Here is a 26,779-nt window from a genome sequence, read left to right as displayed (position 1 = left end):
AGCTCTAAAGACACACCTTAGAGTGTTAAAAAGCTCTAAAAACACACCTCAGAGTGTACAAAGCTCTAAAGACACACCTCAGAGTGTTATGGAGCTCTAAAGACAAACCTCAGAGTGTTATAAAGCTCTAAAGACACACCTTAGAGTGTTATAAAGCTCTAAAAACACACCTCAGAGTGTATAAAGCTCTAAAGACACACCTCAGAGTGTATAAAGCTCTAAAGACACACCTCAGAGTGTACAAAGCTCTAAACACACACCTCAGAGTGGTATAAAGCTCTAAAGACACAGCTCAGAGTGTATAAAGCTCTAAAGACACACCTGAGAGTTTTATAAAGCTCTAAAGACACACCTTAGAGTGTTATAAAGCTCTAAAGACACACCTTAGAGTGTATAAATCTTTAAAGACGCACCTTAGAGTGTATAAAGCTCTAAAGACACACCTCAGAGTGTTATAAAGCTCTAAAGACACTCCTCAGAGTGGTATAAAGCTCTAAAAAACACACCTCAGAGTGTTCTAAAGCTCTAAAGACACACCTCAGAGTGTACAAAGCTCTAAAAACACACCTCAGAGTGTACAAAGTTCTAAAGACACACCTCAGAGTGGTATAAAGCTCTATAGACACACCTCAGAGTGTATACAGCTCTAAAGACACATCTCAGAGTGTTATAAAGCTCTAAAGACACACCTCAGAGTGTATAAAGCTCTAAAGACGCACCTCAGAGTGTATAAAGCTCTAAAGACACACCTCAGAGCCTTGTACAGCTCTAAAGACACACCTCAAAGTTTTATAAAGCTCTAAAGACACATCTCAGAGTGTATAAAGCTCTAAAGACACACCTCAGAGTGTTATAAAGCTCTAAAGACACACCTCAGAGTGTATAAAGCTCTAAAGACACACCTCAGAGTGTACAAAGCTCTAAAGACACACCTCAGAGTTTTATAAAGCACTAAAGACACACCTCAGAGTGTTATAAAGCTCTAAAGACACAACTCAGAGTGTATAAAGCTCTAAAGACACACCTGAGAGTTTTATAAAACTCTAAAGACACACCTTAGAGTGTTATAAAGCTCTAAAGACACACCTTAGAGTGTATAAATCTCTAAAGACGCACCTTAGAGTGTAAAAAGCTCTAAAGACACACCTCAGAGTGTTATAAAGCTCTATAGACACACCTCAGAGTGTATAAAGCTCTAAAGACGCACCTCAGAGTTTATAAAGCTCTAAAGACACACCTCAGAGCCTTGTAAAGCTCTAAAGACACACCTCAAAGTTTTATAAAGCTCTAAAGACACATCTCAGAGTGTATAAAGCTCTAAAGACACACCTCAGAGTGTTACAAAGCTCTAAAGACACACCTCAGAGTGTTATAAAGCTCTAAAGACACACCTCAGAGTGTTATAGAGCTCTAAAGACACACCTCAGAGTGTACAAAGCTCTAAAGACACACCTCAGTGTCCAAAGCTCTAAAGACACACCTCAGAGTGTTATAGAGCTCTAAAGACAAACCTCAGAGTGTATAAAGCTCTAAAGACGCACCTTAGAGTGTTATAAAGCTCTAAAGACACATCTCAGAGTGTATAAAGCTCTAAAGACACACCTCAGAGTGGCATAAAGCTCTAAAGACACACCTCTGAGTGTATAAAGCTCTAAAGACACAGCTCAGAGTTTATAAAGCTCTAAAGACACACCTCAGATTGTTATAAAGCTCTAAAGACACACTTCAGAGTGTTATAAAGCTCTAAAGACTTACCTCAGAGTGTTATAAAGCTCTAAAGACACACTTCAGAGTGTTATAAAGCTCTAAAGACACACCTCAGAGTGTACAAAGCTCTAAAGACACACCTCAGAGTGTACAAAGCTCTTAAGACAAACCTCAGAGTGTACAAAGCTCTAAAAACACACCTCAGAGTGTTATAAAGCTCTAAAGACACACCTCAGAGTTTTATAAAGCTTTAAAGACACACCTTAGAGTGTTATAAAGCTCTAAAGACACACCTCATAGTGTATAAAGCTCTAAAGACTGACCTCAGAGTGTTTTAAAGCTCTAAAGACACACTTCAGAGTAGTATAAAGCTCTAAATACAAAACTCAGTGTGTTATAAAGCTCTAACGACACATCTCAGAGTGTATAAAGCTCTAAAGACACACCTGAGAGTTTTATAAAGCTCTAAAGAAACACCTCAGAGTGTACAAAGCTCTAAGGACACACCTTAGAGTGTATAAATCTCTAAAGACGCACCTTAGAGTGTACAAAGCTCTAAAGACACACCTCAGAGTGTTATAAAGCTCTAAAGACACTCCTCAGAGTGGTATAAAGCTCTAAAAAACACACCTCAGAGTGTTCTAAAGCTCTAAAGACACACCTCAGAGTGTACAAAGCTCTAAAAACACACCTCAGAGTGTACAAAGTTCTAAAGACACACCTCAGAGTGGTATAAAGCTCTATAGACACACCTCAGAGTGTATACAGCTCTAAAGACACATCTCAGAGTGTATAAAGCTCTAAAGACGCACCTCAGAGTGTATAAAGCTCTAAAGACACACCTCAGAGCCTTGTACAGCTCTAAAGACACACCTCAAAGTTTTATAAAGCTCTAAAGACACATCTCAGAGTGTATAAAGCTCTAAAGACACACCTGAGAGTTTTATAAAGCTCTAAATACACACCTTAGAGTGTATAAATCTCTAAAGACGCAACTTAGAGTGTATAAAGCTCTAAAGACACACCTCAGAGTGTTAAAAAGCTCTAAAGACACACCTCAGAGTGTTATAAAGCTCTAAAGACACACCTCAGAGTGTTATAGAGCTCTAAAGACACACCTCAGAGTGGTATAAAGCTCTAAAAAACACACCTCAGAGTGTTATAAAGCTCTAAAGACACATCTCAGAGTGTATAAAGCTCTAAAGACGCACCTTAGAGTGTTATAAAGCTCTAAAGACACATCTCAGAGTGTTATAGAGCTCTAAAGACACACCTCAGAGTGGTATAAAGCTCTAATGACACATCTCAGAGTGTATAAAGCTCTAAAGACTGACCTCAGAGTGTTTTAAAGCTCTAAATACACAACTCAGTGTGTTATAAAGCTCTAAAGACACATCTCAGAGTGTATAAAGCTCTAAAGACACACCTGAGAGTTTTATAAAGCTCTAAAGACACACCTTAGAGTGTTATAAAGCTCCAAAGACACACCTTAGAGTGTATAAATCTCTAAAGACGCACGTAAGAGTGTATAAAGCTCTAAAGACACACCTCAGAGTGTTATAAAGCTCTAAAGACACATCTCAGAGTGTTATAAAGCTCTAAAGACACACCTCGGAGTGTATAAAGCTCTAAAGACGCACCTCAGAGTGTTATAAAGCTCTAAAGACACACCTCAGAGTGTTATAGAGCTCTAAAGACATACCTCAGAGTGGTATAAAGCTCTAAAGACACACCTCAGAGCGGTATAAAGCTCTAAAAAACACACCTCAGAGTGTTATAAAGCTCTAAAGACACACCTCAGAGTGTATAAAGCTCTAAAGACACACCTCAGAGTGTACAAAGCTCTAAAGACACACCTCAGAGTTTTATAAAGCACTAAAGACACACCTCAGAGTGTTATAAAGCTCTAAAGACACAACTCAGAGTGTATAAAGCTCTAAAGACGCACCTAAGAGTGTATAAAGCTCTAAAGACGCACCTCACAGCTCAGAGTGTTATAAAGCTCTAAAGACACACCTCAGAGTTTTAAAAAGCTCTAAAGACACACCTTAGAGTGTTAAAAAGCTCTAAAGACACACCTCAGAGTGTTATAAAGCTCTAAAGACACACCTCAGAGTTTTATAAAGCACTACAGACACACCTCAGAGTGGTATAAAGCTCTAAAGACACACCTCAGAGTTTTATAAAGCTTTAAAGACACACCTTAGAGTATTATAAAGCTCTAAAGACACACCTCAGAGTGTATAAAGCTCTAAAGACGCACCTCAGAGTGTATAAAGCTCTAAAGACACACCTCACAGTGTTATAAAGCTCTAAAGACACACCTTAGAGTGTTATAAAGCTCTAAAGACACACCTTAGAGTGTATAAATCTTTAAAGACGCACCTTAGAGTATATAAATCTCTAAAGACAGACCTCAGTGTGTTATAAAGCTCTAAAGACACACCTCAAAGTTTTATAAAGCTCTAAAGACACACCTTAGAGTTTTAAAAAGCTCTAAAGACACACCTTAGAGTGTTAAAAAGCTCTAAAAACACACCTCAGAGTGTACAAAGCTCTAAAGACACACCTCAGAGTGTTATGGAGCTCTAAAGACAAACCTCAGAGTGTTATAAAGCTCTAAAGACACACCTTAGAGTGTTATAAAGCTCTAAAAACACACCTCAGAGTGTATAAAGCTCTAAAGACACACCTCAGAGTGTATAAAGCTCTAAAGACACACCTCAGAGTGTACAAAGCTCTAAACACACACCTCAGAGTGGTATAAAGCTCTAAAGACACAGCTCAGAGTGTATAAAGCTCTAAAGACACACCTGAGAGTTTTATAAAGCTCTAAAGACACACCTTAGAGTGTTATAAAGCTCTAAAGACACACCTTAGAGTGTATAAATCTTTAAAGACGCACCTTAGAGTGTATAAAGCTCTAAAGACACACCTCAGAGTGTTATAAAGCTCTAAAGACACTCCTCAGAGTGGTATAAAGCTCTAAAAAACACACCTCAGAGTGTTCTAAAGCTCTAAAGACACACCTCAGAGTGTACAAAGCTCTAAAAACACACCTCAGAGTGTACAAAGTTCTAAAGACACACCTCAGAGTGGTATAAAGCTCTATAGACACACCTCAGAGTGTATACAGCTCTAAAGACACATCTCAGAGTGTTATAAAGCTCTAAAGACACACCTCAGAGTGTATAAAGCTCTAAAGACGCACCTCAGAGTGTATAAAGCTCTAAAGACACACCTCAGAGCCTTGTACAGCTCTAAAGACACACCTCAAAGTTTTATAAAGCTCTAAAGACACATCTCAGAGTGTATAAAGCTCTAAAGACACACCTGAGAGTTTTATAAAGCTCTAAATACACACCTTAGAGTGTATAAATCTCTAAAGACGCAACTTAGAGTGTATAAAGCTCTAAAGACACACCTCAGAGTGTTAAAAAGCTCTAAAGACACACCTCAGAGTGTTATAAAGCTCTAAAGACACACCTCAGAGTGTTATAGAGCTCTAAAGACACACCTCAGAGTGGTATAAAGCTCTAAAGACACACCTCAGAGTTTTATAAAGCTTTAAGGACACACCTTAGAGTGTTATAAAGCTCTAAAGACGCACCTTAGAGTGTTATAAAGCTCTAAAGACACATCTCAGAGTGTTATAGAGCTCTAAAGACACACCTCAGAGTGGTATAAAGCTCTAAAGACACACCTCAGAGTGTATAAAGCTCTAAAGACTTACCTCAGAGTACATACAGCTCTAAAGACGCACCTCAGAGTGTTAAAAGCTCTAAAGACACATCTCAGAGTGTATAAAGCTCTAAAGACACACCTCAGAGTGGTATAAAGCTCTAAAGACACACCTCAGAGTGTATGAGGCTCTAAAGACACACCTCAGAGTGTTATAAAGCTCTAATGACACATCTCAGAGTGTATAAAGCTCTAAAGACTGACCTCAGAGTGTTTTAAAGCTCTAAATACACAACTCAGTGTGTTATAAAGCTCTAAAGACACATCTCAGAGTGTATAAAGCTCTAAAGACACACCTGAGAGTTTTATAAAGCTCTAAAGACACACCTTAGAGTGTTATAAAGCTCCAAAGACACACCTTAGAGTGTATAAATCTCTAAAGACGCACGTAAGAGTGTATAAAGCTCTAAAGACACACCTCAGAGTGTTATAAAGCTCTAAAGACACATCTCAGAGTGTTATAAAGCTCTAAAGACACACCTCGGAGTGTATAAAGCTCTAAAGACGCACCTCAGAGTGTTATAAAGCTCTAAAGACACACCTCAGAGTGTTATAGAGCTCTAAAGACATACCTCAGAGTGGTATAAAGCTCTAAAGACACACCTCAGAGCGGTATAAAGCTCTAAAAAACACACCTCAGAGTGTTATAAAGCTCTAAAGACACAACTCAGAGTGTATAAAGCTCTAAAGACACACCTGAGAGTTTTATAAAACTCTAAAGACACACCTTAGAGTGTTATAAAGCTCTAAAGACACACCTTAGAGTGTATAAATCTCTAAAGACGCACCTTAGAGTGTAAAAAGCTCTAAAGACACACCTCAGAGTGTTATAAAGCTCTATAGACACACCTCAGAGTTTATAAAGCTCTAAAGACACACCTCAGAGCCTTGTAAAGCTCTAAAGACACACCTCAAAGTTTTATAAAGCTCTAAAGACACATCTCAGAGTGTATAAAGCTCCAAAGACACACCTCAGAGTGTTACAAAGCTCTAAAGACACACCTCAGAGTGTTATAAAGCTCTAAAGACACACCTCAGAGTGTTATAGAGCTCTAAAGACACACCTCAGAGTGTTATAAAGCTCTAAAGACACACCTCGGAGTGTATAAAGCTCTAAAGACGCACCTCAGAGTGTTATAAAGCTCTAAAGACACACCTCAGAGTGTTATAGAGCTCTAAAGACATACCTCAGAGTGGTATAAAGCTCTAAAGACACACCTCAGAGCGGTATAAAGCTCTAAAAAACACACCTCAGAGTGTTATAAAGCTCTAAAGACACACCTCAGAGTGTATAAAGCTCTAAAGACACACCTCAGAGTGTACAAAGCTCTAAAGACACACCTCAGAGTTTTATAAAGCACTAAAGACACACCTCAGAGTGTTATAAAGCTCTAAAGACACAACTCAGAGTGTATAAAGCTCTAAAGACACACCTGAGAGTTTTATAAAACTCTAAAGACACACCTTAGAGTGTTATAAAGCTCTAAAGACACACCTTAGAGTGTATAAATCTCTAAAGACGCACCTTAGAGTGTAAAAAGCTCTAAAGACACACCTCAGAGTGTTATAAAGCTCTATAGACACACCTCAGAGTGTATAAAGCTCTAAAGACGCACCTCAGAGTTTATAAAGCTCTAAAGACACACCTCAGAGCCTTGTAAAGCTCTAAAGACACACCTCAAAGTTTTATAAAGCTCTAAAGACACATCTCAGAGTGTATAAAGCTCTAAAGACACACCTCAGAGTGTTACAAAGCTCTAAAGACACACCTCAGAGTGTTATAAAGCTCTAAAGACACACCTCAGAGTGTTATAGAGCTCTAAAGACACACCTCAGAGTGTACAAAGCTCTAAAGACACACCTCAGTGTCCAAAGCTCTAAAGACACACCTCAGAGTGTTATAGAGCTCTAAAGACAAACCTCAGAGTGTATAAAGCTCTAAAGACGCACCTTAGAGTGTTATAAAGCTCTAAAGACACATCTCAGAGTGTATAAAGCTCTAAAGACACACCTCAGAGTGGCATAAAGCTCTAAAGACACACCTCTGAGTGTATAAAGCTCTAAAGACACAGCTCAGAGTTTATAAAGCTCTAAAGACACACCTGAGAGTTTTATAAAGCTCTAAAGACACACCTCACAGTGTTATAAAGCTCTAAAGACAAACCTCAGAGCCTTATACAGCTCTAAAGATACACCTCAGATTGTTATAAAGCTCTAAAGACACACTTCAGAGTGTTATAAAGCTCTAAAGACTTACCTCAGAGTGTTATAAAGCTCTAAAGACACACTTCAGAGTGTTATAAAGCTCTAAAGACACACCTCAGAGTGTACAAAGCTCTAAAGACACACCTCAGAGTGTACAAAGCTCTTAAGACAAACCTCAGAGTGTACAAAGCTCTAAAAACACACCTCAGAGTGTTATAAAGCTCTAAAGACACACCTCAGAGTTTTATAAAGCTTTAAAGACACACCTTAGAGTGTTATAAAGCTCTAAAGACACACCTCATAGTGTATAAAGCTCTAAAGACTGACCTCAGAGTGTTTTAAAGCTCTAAAGACACACTTCAGAGTAGTATAAAGCTCTAAATACAAAACTCAGTGTGTTATAAAGCTCTAACGACACATCTCAGAGTGTATAAAGCTCTAAAGACACACCTGAGAGTTTTATAAAGCTCTAAAGAAACACCTCAGAGTGTACAAAGCTCTAAAGACACACCTTAGAGTGTATAAATCTCTAAAGACGCACCTTAGAGTGTACAAAGCTCTAAAGACACACCTCAGAGTGTTATAAAGCTCTAAAGACACTCCTCAGAGTGTATAAAGCTCTAAAAAACACACCTCAGAGTGTTCTAAAGCTCTAAAGACACACCTCAGAGTGTACAAAGCTCTAAAAACACACCTCAGAGTGTACAAAGTTCTAAAGACACACCTCAGAGTGGTATAAAGCTCTATAGACACACCTCAGAGTGTATAAAGCTCTAAAGACGCACCTCAGAGTGTATAAAGCTCTAAAGACACACCTCAGAGCCTTGTACAGCTCTAAAGACACACCTCAAAGTTTTATAAAGCTCTAAAGACACATCTCAGAGTGTATAAAGCTCTAAAGACACACCTGAGAGTTTTATAAAGCTCTAAATACACACCTTAGAGTGTATAAATCTCTAAAGACGCAACTTAGAGTGTATAAAGCTCTAAAGACACACCTCAGAGTGTTAAAAAGCTCTAAAGACACACCTCAGAGTGTTATAAAGCTCTAAAAAACACACCTCAGAGTGTTATAAAGCTCTAAAGACACATCTCAGAGTGTATAAAGCTCTAAAGACGCACCTTAGAGTGTTATAAAGCTCTAAAGACACATCTCAGAGTGTTATAGAGCTCTAAAGACACACCTCAGAGTGGTATAAAGCTCTAAAGACACACCTCAGAGTGTATAAAGCTCTAAAGACTTACCTCAGAGTACATACAGCTCTAAAGACGCACCTCAGAGTGTTAAAAGCTCTAAAGACACATCTCAGAGTGTATAAAGCTCTAAAGACACACCTCAGAGTGGTATAAAGCTCTAAAGACACACCTCAGAGTGTTATAAAGCTCTAATGACACATCTCAGAGTGTATAAAGCTCTAAAGACTGACCTCAGAGTGTTTTAAAGCTCTAAATACACAACTCAGTGTGTTATAAAGCTCTAAAGACACATCTCAGAGTGTATAAAGCTCTAAAGACACACCTGAGAGTTTTATAAAGCTCTAAAGACACACCTTAGAGTGTTATAAAGCTCCAAAGACACACCTTAGAGTGTATAAATCTCTAAAGACGCACGTAAGAGTGTATAAAGCTCTAAAGACACACCTCAGAGTGTTATAAAGCTCTAAAGACACATCTCAGAGTGTTATAAAGCTCTAAAGACACACCTCGGAGTGTATAAAGCTCTAAAGACGCACCTCAGAGTGTTATAAAGCTCTAAAGACACACCTCAGAGTGTTATAGAGCTCTAAAGACATACCTCAGAGTGGTATAAAGCTCTAAAGACACACCTCAGAGCGGTATAAAGCTCTAAAAAACACACCTCAGAGTGTTATAAAGCTCTAAAGACACACCTCAGAGTGTATAAAGCTCTAAAGACACACCTCAGAGTGTACAAAGCTCTAAAGACACACCTCAGAGTTTTATAAAGCACTAAAGACACACCTCAGAGTGTTATAAAGCTCTAAAGACACAACTCAGAGTGTATAAAGCTCTAAAGACACACCTGAGAGTTTTATAAAACTCTAAAGACACACCTTAGAGTGTTATAAAGCTCTAAAGACACACCTTAGAGTGTATAAATCTCTAAAGACGCACCTTAGAGTGTAAAAAGCTCTAAAGACACACCTCAGAGTGTTATAAAGCTCTATAGACACACCTCAGAGTGTATAAAGCTCTAAAGACGCACCTCAGAGTTTATAAAGCTCTAAAGACACACCTCAGAGCCTTGTAAAGCTCTAAAGACACACCTCAAAGTTTTATAAAGCTCTAAAGACACATCTCAGAGTGTATAAAGCTCTAAAGACACACCTCAGAGTGTTACAAAGCTCTAAAGACACACCTCAGAGTGTTATAAAGCTCTAAAGACACACCTCAGAGTGTTATAGAGCTCTAAAGACACACCTCAGAGTGTACAAAGCTCTAAAGACACACCTCAGTGTCCAAAGCTCTAAAGACACACCTCAGAGTTTTATAGAGCTCTAAAGACAAACCTCAGAGTGTATAAAGCTCTAAAGACGCACCTTAGAGTGTTATAAAGCTCTAAAGACACATCTCAGAGTGTATAAAGCTCTAAAGACACACCTCAGAGTGGCATAAAGCTCTAAAGACACACCTCTGAGTGTATAAAGCTCTAAAGACACAGCTCAGAGTTTATAAAGCTCTAAAGACACACCTGAGAGTTTTATAAAGCTCTAAAGACACACCTCACAGTGTTATAAAGCTCTAAAGACAAACCTCAGAGCCTTATACAGCTCTAAAGATACACCTCAGATTGTTATAAAGCTCTAAAGACACACTTCAGAGTGTTATAAAGCTCTAAAGACTTACCTCAGAGTGTTATAAAGCTCTAAAGACACACTTCAGAGTGTTATAAAGCTCTAAAGACACACCTCAGAGTGTACAAAGCTCTAAAGACACACCTCAGAGTGTACAAAGCTCTTAAGACAAACCTCAGAGTGTACAAAGCTCTAAAAACACACCTCAGAGTGTTATAAAGCTCTAAAGACACACCTCAGAGTTTTATAAAGCTTTAAAGACACACCTTAGAGTGTTATAAAGCTCTAAAGACACACCTCATAGTGTATAAAGCTCTAAAGACTGACCTCAGAGTGTTTTAAAGCTCTAAAGACACACTTCAGAGTAGTATAAAGCTCTAAATACAAAACTCAGTGTGTTATAAAGCTCTAACGACACATCTCAGAGTGTATAAAGCTCTAAAGACACACCTGAGAGTTTTATAAAGCTCTAAAGACACACCTCAGAGTGTACAAAGCTCTAAAGACACACCTTAGAGTGTATAAATCTCTAAAGACGCACCTTAGAGTGTACAAAGCTCTAAAGACACACCTCAGAGTGTTATAAAGCTCTAAAGACACAGCTCAGAGTGTATAAAGCTCTAAAGACACACCTGAGAGTTTTATAAAGCTCTAAAGACACACCTCAGAGTGTTATAAAGCTCTAAAGACGCACCTCAGAGTGTATAAAGCTCTAAAGACACATCTCAGAGTGTTATAAAGCTCTAAAAACACACCTCAGAGTGTTATAAAGCTCTAAAGACACACCTCAGAGTGTATAAAGCTCTAAAGACGCACCTCAGAGTCTATAAAGCTCTAAAGACACACCTCAGAGTGTATAAAGCTCTAAAGACGCACCTCAGAGTGTATAAAGCTCTAAAGACACACCTCACAGTGTATAAAGCTCTATAGATACACCTCAGAGTGGTATAAAGCTCTAAAGACACACCTTAGAGTGTATAAATCTCTAAAGACGCACCTTAGAGTGTAAAAAGCTCTAAAGACACACCTCAGAGTGTTATAAAGCTCTATAGATACACCTCAGAGTGTATAAAGCTCTAAAGACGCACCTCAGAGTTTATAAAGCTCTAAAGACACACCTCAGAGCCTTGTAAAGCTCTAAAGACACACCTCAAAGTTTTATAAAGCTCTAAAGACACATCTCAGAGTGTATAAAGCTCTAAAGACACACCTCAGAGTGTTACAAAGCTCTAAAGACACACCTCAGAGTGTTATAAAGCTCTAAAGACACACCTCAGAGTGTACAAAGCTCTAAAGACACACCTCAGAATGTCCAAAGCTCTAAAGACAAACCTCAGAGTGTTATAGAGCTCTAAAGACAAACCTCAGAGTGTATAAAGCTCTAAAGACGCACCTCAGATTGTTATAAAGCTCTAAAGACTTACCTCAGAGTGTACAAAGCTCTAAAGACACACCTCAGAGTGTACAAAGCTCTAAAGACATACCTCAGAGTGTTATAAAGCTCTAAAGACACACCTCAGAGTTTTATAAAGCTTTAAAGACACACCTTAGAGTGTTATAAAGCTCTAAAGACACACCTCATAGTGTATAAAGCTCTAAAGACTGACCTCAGAGTGTTTTAAAGCTCTAAAGACACACTTCAGAGTAGTATAAAGCTCTAAATACAAAACTCAGTGTGTTATAAAGCTCTAACGACACATCTCAGAGTATATAAAGCTCTAAAGACACACCTGAGAGTTTTATAAAGCTCTAAAGACACACCTCAGAGTGTACAAAGCTCTAAAGACACACCTTAGAGTGTATAAATCTCTAAAGACGCACCTTAGAGTGTACAAAGCTCTAAAGACACACCTCAGAGTGTTTTAAAGCTCTAAAGACACAGCTCAGAGTGTATAAAGCTCTAAAGACACACCTGAGAGTTTTATAAAGCTCTAAAGACACACCTTAGAGTGTTATAAAGCTCTAAAGACGCACCTCACAGTGTACAAAGCTCTAAAGACACACCTCAGAGTGTATAAAGCTCTAAAGACGCACCTCAGATTGTTATAAAGCTCTACAGAAACACTTCAGAGTGTTTTAAAGCTCTAAAGACACACCTCAGAGTGTATAAAGCTCTAAAGGCTTACCTCAGAGTCTACAAAGCTCTAAAGACACACCTCAGAGTGATATAAAGCTCTAAAGACACACCTCAGAGTGTTAAAAGCTCTAAAGACACATCTCAGAGTGTATAAAGCTCTAAAGACACACCTCAGAGTGGTATAAAGCTCTACAGACACACCTCAGAGTGGTATAGAGCTCTAAAAAACACACCTCAGAGTGTTATAAAGCTCTAAAGACACATCCCAGAGTGTATAAAGCTCTAAAGACACACCTTAGAGTGTTATAAAGCTCTAAAGACACACCTCAGAGTGTATAAAGCTCTAAAGACGCACCTAAGATTGTTATAAAGCTCTACAGAAACACTTCAGAGTGTTTTAAAGCTCTAAAGACACACCTCAGAGTGTATAAAGCTCTAAAGACTTACCTCAGAGTCTACAAAGCTCTAAAGACACACCTCAGAGTGGTATAAAGCTCTAAAGACACACCTCAGAGTGTTAAAAGCTCTAAAGACACATCTCAGAGTGTATAAAGCTCTAAAGACACACCTCAGAGTGGTATAAAGCTCTACAGACACACCTCAGAGTGTACAAAGCTCTAAAGACACACCTCAGAGTGTACAAAGCTCTTAAGACACACCTCGGGGTGTTATACAGCTCTAAAGACGCACCTCAGAGTGTTAAAAGCTCTAAAGACACACCTCAGAGTGTACAAAGCTCTTAAGACACACCTCAGAGTGTTATAGAGCTCTAAAGACACACTTCAGAGTGGTATAAAGCTCTAAAGACAAACCTCAGAGTGTTATAGAGCTCTAAAAACACACTTCAGAGTGGTATAGAGCTCTAAAAACACACCTCAGAGTGTTATAAAGCTCTAAAGACACATCCCAGAGTGTATAAAGCTCTAAAGACACACCTTAGAGTGTTATAAAGCTCTAAAGACACACCTCAGAGCCTTATACAGCTCTAAAGACACACCTCAAAGTTTTATAAAGCTCTAAAGACACACCTCAGAGTGTATAAAGCTCTAAAGACACACCTCAGAGCCTTATACAGCTCTAAAGATACACCTCAGATTGTTATAAAGCTCTAAAGACACACTTCAGAGTGTTTTAAAGCTCTAAAGACACACCTCAGAGTGTATAAAGCTCTAAAGACTTACCTCAGAGTGTACAAAGCTCTAAAGACACACCTCAGAGTGTACAAAGCTCTAAAGACACACCTCAGAGTGTACAAAGCTCTTAAGACAAACCTCAGAGTGTACAAAGCTCTAAAAACACACCTCAGAGTGTTATAAAGCTCTAAAGACACACATCAGAGTGTTATAGAGCTCTAAAGACACACTTCAGAGTGATATAGAGCTCTAAAAAACACACCTCAGAGTGTTATAAAGCTCTAAAGAAACACCTCAGAGTTTTATAAAGCTTTAAAGACACACCTTAGAGTGTTATAAAGCTCTAAAGACACACCTCATAGTGTATAAAGCTCTAAAGACTGACCTCAGAGTGTTTTAAAGCTCTAAAGACACACTTCAGAGTAGTATAAAGCTCTAAATACAAAACTCAGTGTGTTATAAAGCTCTAAAGACACATCTCAGAGTGTATAAAGCTCTAAAGACACACCTGAGAGTTTTATAAAGCTCTAAAGACACACCTCAGAGTGTATAAAGCTCTAAAGACACACCTCAGAGTGTTATAAAGCTCTAAAGACACACCTCAGAGTTTTATAAAGCTTTAAAGACACACCTTAGAGTGTTATAAAGCTCTAAAGACACACCTCAGAGTGTATAAAGCTCTAAAGACGTACCTCAGAGTGTATAAAGCTCTAAAGACACATCTCAGAGTGTTATAAAGCTCTAAAAACACACCTCAGAGTTTTATAAAGCTTTAAAGACACACCTTAGACTGTTATAAAGCTCTAAAGACACACCTCAGAGTGTATAAAGCTCTAAAGACGCACCTCAGAGTGTTATAAAGCTCTAAAGACACACCTCAGAGTGTTATAAAGCTCTAAAGACACATCTCAGAGTGTATAAAGCTCTAAAGACACACCTCACAGTGTTATAAAGCTCTAAAGACACATCTCAGAGTGTATAAAGCTCTAAAGACACACCTCAGAGTGTACAAAGCTCTAAAGACACACCTCAGAGTGTATAAAGCTCTAAAGACGCACCTCAGATTGTTATAAAGCTCTACAGACACACTTCAGAGTATTTTAAAGCTCTAAAGACACACCTCAGAGTGTATAAAGCTCTAAAGACTTACCTCAGAGTGCATACAGCTCTAAAGACGCACCTCAGAGTGTTAAAAGCTCTAAAGACATATCTCAGAGTGTATAAAGCTCTAAAGACACACCTCAGAGTGGTATAAAGCTCTAAAGACACACCTCAGAGTGTACAAAGCTCTAAAGACACACCTCAGAGTGTACAAAGCTCTTAAGACACACCTCGGAGTGTTATAAAGCTCTAAAGACACACTTCAGAGTGGTATAGAGCTCTAAAAAAACACACCTCAGAGTGTTATAAAGCTCTAAAGACACACCTCAGACTGTTATAAAGCTCTAAAGACGCACCTCAGAGTGTTATAAAGCTCTAAAGACACACCTCAGAGTGTTTTAAAGCTCTGGAGACACACCTCAGAGTGTTATAAAGCTCTAAAGACACACCTCAGAGTTTTAAAAAGCTCTAAAGACACACCTTGGAGTGTTAAAAAGCTCTAAAGACACACCTCAGAGTGTTTCAAGCTCTAAAGACGCACCTAAGAGTGTATAAAGCTCTAAAGACGCACCTCACAGCTCAGAGTGTTATGAAGCTCTAAAGACACACCTCAGAGTTTTAAAAAGCTCTAAAGACACACCTTAGAGTGTTAAAAAGCTCTAAAGACACACCTCAGAGTGTTATAAAGCTCTAAAGACACACCTCAGAGTTTTATAAAGCACTAAAGACACACCTTAGAGTTTTATAAAGCTTTAAAGACACACCTTAGAGTATTATAAAGCTCTAAAGACACACCTCAGAGTGTATAAAGCTCTAAAGACGCACCTCAGAGTTTATAAAGCTCTAAAGACACACCTGAGAGTTTTATAAAGCTCTAAAGACACACCTCACAGTGTTATAAAGCTCTAAACACACATCCCAGAGTGTATAAAGCTCTAAAGACACACCTCAGAGTGTATAAAGCTCTAAAGACAAACCTCAGAGCCTTATACAGCTCTAAAGATACACCTCAGATTGTTATAAAGCTCTAAAGACTTACCTCAGAGTGTACAAAGCTCTAAAGACACACCTCAGAGTGTACAAAGCTCTAAAGACATACCTCAGAGTGTTATAAAGCTCTAAAGACACACCTCAGAGTTTTATAAAGCTTTAAAGACACACCTTAGAGTGTTATAAAGCTCTAAAGACACACCTCATAGTGTATAAAGCTCTAAAGACTGACCTCAGAGTGTTTTAAAGCTCTAAAGACACACTTCAGAGTAGTATAAAGCTCTAAATACAAAACTCAGTGTGTTATAAAGCTCTAACGACACATCTCAGAGTATATAAAGCTCTAAAGACACACCTGAGAGTTTTATAAAGCTCTAAAGACACACCTCAGAGTGTACAAAGCTCTAAAGACACACCTTAGAGTGTATAAATCTCTAAAGACGCACCTTAGAGTGTACAAAGCTCTAAAGACACACCTCAGAGTGTTTTAAAGCTCTAAAGACACAGCTCAGAGTGTATAAAGCTCTAAAGACACACCTGAGAGTTTTATAAAGCTCTAAAGACACACCTTAGAGTGTTATAAAGCTCTAAAGACGCACCTCACAGTGTACAAAGCTCTAAAGACACACCTCAGAGTGTATAAAGCTCTAAAGACGCACCTCAGATTGTTATAAAGCTCTACAGAAACACTTCAGAGTGTTTTAAAGCTCTAAAGACACACCTCAGAGTGTATAAAGCTCTAAAGGCTTACCTCAGAGTCTACAAAGCTCTAAAGACACACCTCAGAGTGATATAAAGCTCTAAAGACACACCTCAGAGTGTTAAAAGCTCTAAAGACACATCTCAGAGTGTATAAAGCTCTAAAGACACACCTCAGAGTGGTATAAAGCTCTACAGACACACCTCAGAGTGGTATAGAGCTCTAAAAAACACACCTCAGAGTGTTATAAAGCTCTAAAGACACATCCCAGAGTGTATAAAGCTCTAAAGACACACCTTAGAGTGTTATAAAGCTCTAAAGACACACCTCAGAGTGTATAAAGCTCTAAAGACGCACCTAAGATTGTTATAAAGCTCTACAGAAACACTTCAGAGTGTTTTAAAGCTCTAAAGACACACCTCAGAGTGTATAAAGCTCTAAAGACTTACCTCAGAGTCTACAAAGCTCTAAAGACACACCTCAGAGTGGTATAAAGCTCTAAAGACACACCTCAGAGTGTTAAAAGCTCTAAAGACACATCTCAGAGTGTATAAAGCTCTAAAGACACACCTCAGAGTGGTATAAAGCTCTACAGACACACCTCAGAGTGTACAAAGCTCTAAAGACACACCTCAGAGTGTACAAAGCTCTTAAGACACACCTCGGGGTGTTATACAGCTCTAAAGACGCACCTCAGAGTGTTAAAAGCTCTAAAGACACACCTCAGAGTGTACAAAGCTCTTAAGACACACCTCAGAGTGTTATAGAGCTCTAAAGACACACTTCAGAGTGGTATAAAGCTCTAAAGACAAACCTCAGAGTGTTATAGAGCTCTAAAAACACACTTCAGAGTGGTATAGAGCTCTAAAAAACACACCTCAGAGTGTTATAAAGCTCTAAAGACACATCCCAGAGTGTATAAAGCTCTAAAGACACACCTTAGAGTGTTATAAAGCTCTAAAGACACACCTCAGAGCCTTATACAGCTCTAAAGACACACCTCAAAGTTTTATAAAGCTCTAAAGACACACCTCAGAGTGTATAAAGCTCTAAAGACACACCTCAGAGCCTTATACAGCTCTAAAGATACACCTCAGATTGTTATAAAGCTCTAAAGACACACTTCAGAGTGTTTTAAAGCTCTAAAGACACACCTCAGAGTGTATAAAGCTCTAAAGACTTACCTCAGAGTGTACAAAGCTCTAAAGACACACCTCAGAGTGTACAAAGCTCTAAAGACACACCTCAGAGTGTACAAAGCTCTTAAGACAAACCTCAGAGTGTACAAAGCTCTAAAAACACACCTCAGAGTGTTATAAAGCTCTAAAGACACACATCAGAGTGTTATAGAGCTCTAAAGACACACTTCAGAGTGATATAGAGCTCTAAAAAACACACCTCAGAGTGTTATAAAGCTCTAAAGAAACACCTCAGAGTTTTATAAAGCTTTAAAGACACACCTTAGAGTGTTATAAAGCTCTAAAGACACACCTCATAGTGTATAAAGCTCTAAAGACTGACCTCAGAGTGTTTTAAAGCTCTAAAGACACACTTCAGAGTAGTATAAAGCTCTAAATACAAAACTCAGTGTGTTATAAAGCTCTAAAGACACATCTCAGAGTGTATAAAGCTCTAAAGACACACCTGAGAGTTTTATAAAGCTCTAAAGACACACCTCAGAGTGTATAAAGCTCTAAAGACACACCTCAGAGTGTTATAAAGCTCTAAAGACACACCTCAGAGTTTTATAAAGCTTTAAAGACACACCTTAGAGTGTTATAAAGCTCTAAAGACACACCTCAGAGTGTATAAAGCTCTAAAGACGTACCTCAGAGTGTATAAAGCTCTAAAGACACATCTCAGAGTGTTATAAAGCTCTAAAAACACACCTCAGAGTTTTATAAAGCTTTAAAGACACACCTTAGACTGTTATAAAGCTCTAAAGACACACCTCAGAGTGTATAAAGCTCTAAAGACGCACCTCAGAGTGTTATAAAGCTCTAAAGACACACCTCAGAGTGTTATAAAGCTCTAAAGACACATCTCAGAGTGTATAAAGCTCTAAAGACACACCTCACAGTGTTATAAAGCTCTAAAGACACATCTCAGAGTGTATAAAGCTCTAAAGACACACCTCAGAGTGTACAAAGCTCTAAAGACACACCTCAGAGTGTATAAAGCTCTAAAGACGCACCTCAGATTGTTATAAAGCTCTACAGACACACTTCAGAGTATTTTAAAGCTCTAAAGACACACCTCAGAGTGTATAAAGCTCTAAAGACTTACCTCAGAGTGCATACAGCTCTAAAGACGCACCTCAGAGTGTTAAAAGCTCTAAAGACATATCTCAGAGTGTATAAAGCTCTAAAGACACACCTCAGAGTGGTATAAAGCTCTAAAGACACACCTCAGAGTGTACAAAGCTCTAAAGACACACCTCAGAGTGTACAAAGCTCTTAAGACACACCTCCGAGTGTTATAAAGCTCTAAAGACACACTTCAGAGTGGTATAGAGCTCTAAAAAAACACACCTCAGAGTGTTATAAAGCTCTAAAGACACACCTCAGACTGTTATAAAGCTCTAAAGACGCACCTCAGAGTGTTATAAAGCTCTAAAGACACACCTCAGAGTGTTTTAAAGCTCTGGAGACACACCTCAGAGTGTTATAAAGCTCTAAAGACACACCTCAGAGTTTTAAAAAGCTCTAAAGACACACCTTAGAGTGTTAAAAAGCTCTAAAGACACACCTCAGAGTGTTTCAAGCTCTAAAGACGCACCTAAGAGTGTATAAAGCTCTAAAGACGCACCTCACAGCTCAGAGTGTTATGAAGCTCTAAAGACACACCTCAGAGTTTTAAAAAGCTCTAAAGACACACCTTAGAGTGTTAAAAAGCTCTAAAGACACACCTCAGAGTGTTATAAAGCTCTAAAGACACACCTCAGAGTTTTATAAAGCACTAAAGACACACCTTAGAGTTTTATAAAGCTTTAAAGACACACCTTAGAGTATTATAAAGCTCTAAAGACACACCTCAGAGTGTATAAAGCTCTAAAGACGCACCTCAGAGTGTATAAAGCTCTAAAGACACACCTCAGAGTGTATAAATCTTTAAAGACGCACCTTAGAGTGTTATAAAGCTCTAAAGACACACCTTAGAGTGTATAAATCTTTAAAGACGCACCTTAGAGTGTATAAATCTCTAAAGACAGACCTCAGTGTGTTATAAAGCTCTAAAAACACACCTCAGAGCCTTATACAGCTCTAAAGACACACCTCAAAGTTTTATAAAGCTCTAAAGACACACCTTAGAGTTTTAAAAAGCTCTAAAGACACACCTTAGAGTGTTAAAAAGCTCTAAAGACACACCTCAGAGTGTTATAAAGCTCTAAAGACACACCTCAGAGTTTTATAAAGCACTAAAGACACACCTTAGAGTTTTATAAAGCTTTAAAGACACACCTTAGAGTATTATAAAGCTCTAAAGACACACCTCAGAGTGTATAAAGCTCTAAAGACGCACCTCAGAGTGTATAAAGCTCTAAAGACACACCTCAGAGTGTATAAATCTTTAAAGACGCACCTTAGAGTGTTATAAAGCTCTAAAGACACACCTTAGAGTGTATAAATCTTTAAAGACGCACCTTAGAGTGTATAAATCTCTAAAGACAGACCTCAGTGTGTTATAAAGCTCTAAAAACACACCTCAGAGCCTTATACAGCTCTAAAGACACACCTCAAAGTTTTATAAAGCTCTAAAGACACACCTTAGAGTTTTAAAAAGCTCTAAAGACACACCTTAGAGTGTTAAAAAGCTCTAAAGACACACCTCAGAGTGGTATAAAGCTCTAAAAAACACACCTCAGAGTATTTTAAAGCTCTAAAGACACACCTCAGAGTGTATAAAGCTCTAAAGTCTTACCTCAGAGTGCATACAGCTCTAAAGACGCACCTCAGAGTGTTAAAAGCTCTAAAGACATATCTCAGAGTGTATAAAGCTCTAAAGACACACCTCAGAGTGGTATAAAGCTCTAAAGACACACCTCAGAGTGTACAAAGCTCTAAAGACACACCTCAGAGTGTACAAAGCTTAAGACACACCTCGGAGTGTTATAGAGCTCTAAAGACACACTTCAGAGTGGTATAGAGCTCTAAAAAACACACCTCAGAGTGTTATAAAGCTCTAAAGACACACCTCAGAGTGTTATAAAGCTCTAAAGACACACCTCAGAGTGTTTTAAAGCTCTGGAGACACACCTCAGAGTGTTATAAAGCTCTAAAGACACACCTCAGAGTTTTAAAAAGCTCTAAAGACACACCTTAGAGTGTTAAAAAGCTCTAAAGACACACCTCAGAGTGTTTCAAGCTCTAAAGACGCATCTAAGAGTGTATAAAGCTCTAAAGACGCACCTCAGAGTGTTAAAAGCTCTAAAGACATATCTCAGAGTGTATAAAGCTCTAAAGACACACCTCAGAGTGGTATAAAGCTCTAAAGACACACCTCAGAGTGTACAAAGCTCTAAAGACACACCTCAGAGTGTATAAAGCTCTAAAGACACAACTCAGAGTGTACAAAGCTCTAAAGACACACCTCAGAGTGTATAAAGCTCTAAAGACACAGCTCAGAGTGTATAAATCTCTAAAGACGCACCTTAGAGTGTTATAAAGCTCTAAAGACACACCTTAGAGTGTATAAATCTCTAAGGACGCACCTTAGAGTGTATAAAGCTCTAAAGACACACCTCAGAGTGTTATAAAGCTCTAAAGACACACCTCAGAGTGTTATAAAGCTCTAAAGACACACCTCAGAGTGTTATAGAGCTCTAAAGACATACCTCAGAGTGGTATAATGCTCTAAAGACACACCTCAGAGTGTATAAAGCTCTAAAGACACACCTCAGAGTGTATAAAGCTCTAAAGACGCACATTAGAGTGTTATAAAGCTCTAAAGACGCACCTCAGAGTGTTAAAAGCTCTAAAGACATATCTCAGAGTGTACAAAGCTCTAAAGACACACCTCAGAGTGTACAAAGCTCTTAAGACACACCTCGGAGTCTTATAGAGCTCTAAAGACACACTTCAGAGTGGTATAAAGCTCTAAAGACAAACCTCAGAGTGTTATAGAGCTCTAAAAAACACACCTCAGAGTGTTATAAAGCTCTAAAGACACACCTCAGAGTGTTATAAAGCATAAAGACGCACCTCAGAGTGTTATAAAGCTCTAAAGACACACCTCAGAGTGTTTTAAAGCTCTGGAGACACACCTCAGAGTGTTATAAAGCTCTAAAGACACACCTCAGAGTTTTAAAAAGCTCTAAAGACACACCTTAGAGTGTTAAAAAGCTCTAAAGACACACCTAGGAGTGTTTCAAGCTCTAAAGACGCACCTAAGAGTGTATAAAGCTCTAAAGACGCACCTCACAGCTCAGAGTGTTATAAAGCTCTAAAGACACACCTCAGAGTGGTATAAAGCTCTAAAGACACACCTCAGAGTTTTATAAAGCTTTAAAGACACACCTTAGAGTATTATAAAGCTCTAAAGACACACCTCAGAGTGTATAAAGCTCTAAAGACGCACCTCAGAGTGTATAAAGCTCTAAAGACACACCTCACAGTGTTATAAAGCTCTAAAGACACATCCCAGAGTGTATAAAGCTCTAAAGACACACCTCAGAGCCTTATACAGCTCTAAAGATACACCTCAGATTGTTATAAAGCTCTAAAGACACACTTCAGAGTGTTTTAAAGCTCTAAAGACACACCTCAGAGTGTATAAAGCTCTAAAGACTTACCTCAGAGTGTACAAAGCTCTAAAGACACACCTCAGAGTGTACAAAGCTCTAAAGACACACCTCAGAGTGTACAAAGCTCTTAAGACAAACCTCAGAGTGTACAAAGCTCTAAAAACACACCTCAGAGTGTTATAAAGCTCTAAAGACACACATCAGAGTGTTATAGAGCTCTAAAGACACACTTCAGAGTGATATAGAGCTCTAAAAAACACACCTCAGAGTGTTATAAAGCTCTAAAGAAACACCTCAGAGTTTTATAAAGCTTTAAAGACACACCTTAGAGTGTTATAAAGCTCTAAAGACACACCTCATAGTGTATAAAGCTCTAAAGACTGACCTCAGAGTGTTTTAAAGCTCTAAAGACACACTTCAGAGTAGTATAAAGCTCTAAATACAAAACTCAGTGTGTTATAAAGCTCTAAAGACACATCTCAGAGTGTATAAAGCTCTAAAGACACACCTGAGAGTTTTATAAAGCTCTAAAGACACACCTCAGAGTGTATAAAGCTCTAAAGACACACCTCAGAGTGTTATAAAGCTCTAAAGACACACCTCAGAGTTTTATAAAGCTTTAAAGACACACCTTAGAGTGTTATAAAGCTCTAAAGACACACCTCAGAGTGTATAAAGCTCTAAAGACGTACCTCAGAGTGTATAAAGCTCTAAAGACACATCTCAGAGTGTTATAAAGCTCTAAAAACACACCTCAGAGTTTTATAAAGCTTTAAAGACACACCTTAGACTGTTATAAAGCTCTAAAGACACACCTCAGAGTGTATAAAGCTCTAAAGACGCACCTCAGAGTGTTATAAAGCTCTAAAGACACACCTCAGAGTGTTATAAAGCTCTAAAGACACATCTCAGAGTGTATAAAGCTCTAAAGACACACCTCACAGTGTTATAAAGCTCTAAAGACACATCTCAGAGTGTATAAAGCTCTAAAGACACACCTCAGAGTGTACAAAGCTCTAAAGACACACCTCAGAGTGTATAAAGCTCTAAAGACGCACCTCAGATTGTTATAAAGCTCTACAGACACACTTCAGAGTATTTTAAAGCTCTAAAGACACACCTCAGAGTGTATAAAGCTCTAAAGACTTACCTCAGAGTGCATACAGCTCTAAAGACGCACCTCAGAGTGTTAAAAGCTCTAAAGACATATCTCAGAGTGTATAAAGCTCTAAAGACACACCTCAGAGTGGTATAAAGCTCTAAAGACACACCTCAGAGTGTACAAAGCTCTAAAGACACACCTCAGAGTGTACAAAGCTCTTAAGACACACCTCGGAGTGTTATAAAGCTCTAAAGACACACTTCAGAGTGGTATAGAGCTCTAAAAAAACACACCTCAGAGTGTTATAAAGCTCTAAAGACACACCTCAGACTGTTATAAAGCTCTAAAGACGCACCTCAGAGTGTTATAAAGCTCTAAAGACACACCTCAGAGTGTTTTAAAGCTCTGGAGACACACCTCAGAGTGTTATAAAGCTCTAAAGACACACCTCAGAGTTTTAAAAAGCTCTAAAGACACACCTTAGAGTGTTAAAAAGCTCTAAAGACACACCTCAGAGTGTTTCAAGCTCTAAAGACGCACCTAAGGGTGTATAAAGCTCTAAAGACGCACCTCACAGCTCAGAGTGTTATGAAGCTCTAAAGACACACCTCAGAGTTTTAAAAAGCTCTAAAGACACACCTTAGAGTGTTAAAAAGCTCTAAAGACACACCTCAGAGTGTTATAAAGCTCTAAAGACACACCTCAGAGTTTTATAAAGCACTAAAGACACACCTTAGAGTTTTATAAAGCTTTAAAGACACACCTTAGAGTATTATAAAGCTCTAAAGACACACCTCAGAGTGTATAAAGCTCTAAAGACGCACCTCAGAGTGTATAAAGCTCTAAAGACACACCTCAGAGTGTATAAATCTTTAAAGACGCACCTTAGAGTGTTATAAAGCTCTAAAGACACACCTTAGAGTGTATAAATCTTTAAAGACGCACCTTAGAGTGTATAAATCTCTAAAGACAGACCTCAGTGTGTTATAAAGCTCTAAAAACACACCTCAGAGCCTTATACAGCTCTAAAGACACACCTCAAAGTTTTATAAAGCTCTAAAGACACACCTTAGAGTTTTAAAAAGCTCTAAAGACACACCTTAGAGTGTTAAAAAGCTCTAAAGACACACCTCAGAGTGTTATAAAGCTCTAAAGACACACCTCAGAGTTTTATAAAGCACTAAAGACACACCTTAGAGTTTTATAAAGCTTTAAAGACACACCTTAGAGTATTATAAAGCTCTAAAGACACACCTCAGAGTGTATAAAGCTCTAAAGACGCACCTCAGAGTGTATAAAGCTCTAAAGACACACCTCAGAGTGTATAAATCTTTAAAGACGCACCTTAGAGTGTTATAAAGCTCTAAAGACACACCTTAGAGTGTATAAATCTTTAAAGACGCACCTTAGAGTGTATAAATCTCTAAAGACAGACCTCAGTGTGTTATAAAGCTCTAAAAACACACCTCAGAGCCTTATACAGCTCTAAAGACACACCTCAAAGTTTTATAAAGCTCTAAAGACACACCTTAGAGTTTTAAAAAGCTCTAAAGACACACCTTAGAGTGTTAAAAAGCTCTAAAGACACACCTCAGAGTGGTATAAAGCTCTAAAAAACACACCTCAGAGTATTTTAAAGCTCTAAAGACACACCTCAGAGTGTATAAAGCTCTAAAGTCTTACCTCAGAGTGCATACAGCTCTAAAGACGCACCTCAGAGTGTTAAAAGCTCTAAAGACATATCTCAGAGTGTATAAAGCTCTAAAGACACACCTCAGAGTGGTATAAAGCTCTAAAGACACACCTCAGAGTGTACAAAGCTCTAAAGACACACCTCAGAGTGTACAAAGCTTAAGACACACCTCGGAGTGTTATAGAGCTCTAAAGACACACTTCAGAGTGGTATAGAGCTCTAAAAAACACACCTCAGAGTGTTATAAAGCTCTAAAGACACACCTCAGAGTGTTATAAAGCTCTAAAGACACACCTCAGAGTGTTTTAAAGCTCTGGAGACACACCTCAGAGTGTTATAAAGCTCTAAAGACACACCTCAGAGTTTTAAAAAGCTCTAAAGACACACCTTAGAGTGTTAAAAAGCTCTAAAGACACACCTCAGAGTGTTTCAAGCTCTAAAGACGCATCTAAGAGTGTATAAAGCTCTAAAGACGCACCTCAGAGTGTTAAAAGCTCTAAAGACATATCTCAGAGTGTATAAAGCTCTAAAGACACACCTCAGAGTGGTATAAAGCTCTAAAGACACACCTCAGAGTGTACAAAGCTCTAAAGACACACCTCAGAGTGTATAAAGCTCTAAAGACACACCTCAGAGTGTACAAAGCTCTAAAGACACACCTCAGAGTGTATAAAGCTCTAAAGACACAGCTCAGAGTGTATAAATCTCTAAAGACGCACCTTAGAGTGTTATAAAGCTCTAAAGACACACCTTAGAGTGTATAAATCTCTAAGGACGCACCTTAGAGTGTATAAAGCTCTAAAGACACACCTCAGAGTGTTATAAAGCTCTAAAGACACACCTCAGAGTGTTATAAAGCTCTAAAGACACACCTCAGAGTGTTATAGAGCTCTAAAGACATACCTCAGAGTGGTATAATGCTCTAAAGACACACCTCAGAGTGTATAAAGCTCTAAAGACACACCTCAGAGTGTATAAAGCTCTAAAGACGCACATTAGAGTGTTATAAAGCTCTAAAGACGCACCTCAGAGTGTTAAAAGCTCTAAAGACATATCTCAGAGTGTACAAAGCTCTAAAGACACACCTCAGAGTGTACAAAGCTCTTAAGACACACCTCGGAGTCTTATAGAGCTCTAAAGACACACTTCAGAGTGGTATAAAGCTCTAAAGACAAACCTCAGAGTGTTATAGAGCTCTAAAAAACACACCTCAGAGTGTTATAAAGCTCTAAAGACACACCTCAGAGTGTTATAAAGCATAAAGACGCACCTCAGAGTGTTATAAAGCTCTAAAGACACACCTCAGAGTGTTTTAAAGCTCTGGAGACACACCTCAGAGTGTTATAAAGCTCTAAAGACACACCTCAGAGTTTTAAAAAGCTCTAAAGACACACCTTAGAGTGTTAAAAAGCTCTAAAGACACACCTAGGAGTGTTTCAAGCTCTAAAGACGCACCTAAGAGTGTATAAAGCTCTAAAGACGCACCTCACAGCTCAGAGTGTTATAAAGCTCTAAAGACACACCTCAGAGTGGTATAAAGCTCTAAAGACACACCTCAGAGTTTTATAAAGCTTTAAAGACACACCTTAGAGTATTATAAAGCTCTAAAGACACACCTCAGAGTGTATAAAGCTCTAAAGACGCACCTCAGAGTGTATAAAGCTCTAAAGACACACCTCACAGTGTTATAAAGCTCTAAAGACACATCCCAGAGTGTATAAAGCTCTAAAGACACACCTTAGAGTGTTATAAAGCTCTAAAGACACACCTTAGA

Source organism: Eucyclogobius newberryi, unplaced genomic scaffold (genome assembly GCF_026437365.1).
Source record: "Eucyclogobius newberryi isolate DKJ021-1_F unplaced genomic scaffold, fEucNew1.0.hap1 SCAF_3, whole genome shotgun sequence".
In the NCBI taxonomy this organism is placed as follows: Eukaryota; Metazoa; Chordata; class Actinopteri; order Gobiiformes; family Gobiidae; genus Eucyclogobius; species Eucyclogobius newberryi.
Note: the sequence above shows the minus strand (reverse complement) of the source record.